Raw genomic sequence first — 634 nt, 5'->3', positions numbered from 1 at the left:
GGGGTGGGGGCCAGACTGCGTCTCGGTCAGGTAACAGATCTGTGCATCTTTTTGATGGGAAAGCACTGAATTCACTTTTAATCCAAAGGCCTTTTTAAGATGAAGCAATATTAACAAAGCCGGGTCCTCACCCTTCCCTTGGGCTCGCCGCTCGTGCTACTGCTCTGCCCTCCCCTCCCCGCCCGGGAGCCTGGCGCGCGGGTGGCAAAGAGCCGAAGCCATCGCTGTGGAAGCGGTGGGGTTTTCCGAGGAGGGTGCAGGGATTTCTTTGGTAACGATAAAGAAAAGAGAGTTGCAGACTTGACCAGGTTGTACCAGAAACGTGTCCGTCCCTGCCCCGCAGAGCGTGGCGTCCCCCCAGCACAGGGCTCGTCTGCGTGAGTTGGCGAGGGCTGCAGCGTGGCTCGGGCTCCATTTTGCTCATAGGGTTGGAAGGGACCACTAGTGGTCATCTAGTCCAACCCCCCGTTCTCATTGCACGTCACTGCTTGGACACCCAGTGGCAAAGAGGATCTCGGTATTAGAAGTAAAGTCCATTTTTTTTAATCTAAACCCGAAATCTCAAAAAATGTACACAAAAATTACTCCCGCGTGCATAGTGCACACGCGTTGGCGGTGGTTGTAGCCCAAGAAC

General features: G+C 54.6%; 1 protein-coding gene and 1 long non-coding RNA gene across 2 annotated transcripts in view; one reads left to right on the top strand and one right to left on the bottom strand.

The window, feature by feature from the left end:
* Positions 1–628, bottom strand: part of LOC118452788 — a 13,967-nt gene extending 13,339 nt beyond the window's left edge. Inside the window, exon 1 of the long non-coding RNA XR_004842620.1 lies at positions 463–628. This is a non-coding gene — a long non-coding RNA (uncharacterized LOC118452788). The remainder of the gene's footprint in view (positions 1–462) is intronic.
* ASXL2 (ASXL transcriptional regulator 2) overlaps positions 1–634 on the top strand; it is a 69,424-nt gene that overhangs the window by 64,880 nt on the left and 3,910 nt on the right. The gene's annotated exons all lie outside the window — the stretch shown is intronic.

This window comes from Egretta garzetta, unplaced genomic scaffold (assembly GCF_000687185.1).
Source record: "Egretta garzetta isolate BGI_Z169 unplaced genomic scaffold, ASM68718v1 scaffold510, whole genome shotgun sequence".
In the NCBI taxonomy this organism is placed as follows: Eukaryota; Metazoa; Chordata; class Aves; order Pelecaniformes; family Ardeidae; genus Egretta; species Egretta garzetta.
Note: the sequence above shows the minus strand (reverse complement) of the source record. Positions and strands in the feature narration are given on the sequence as shown.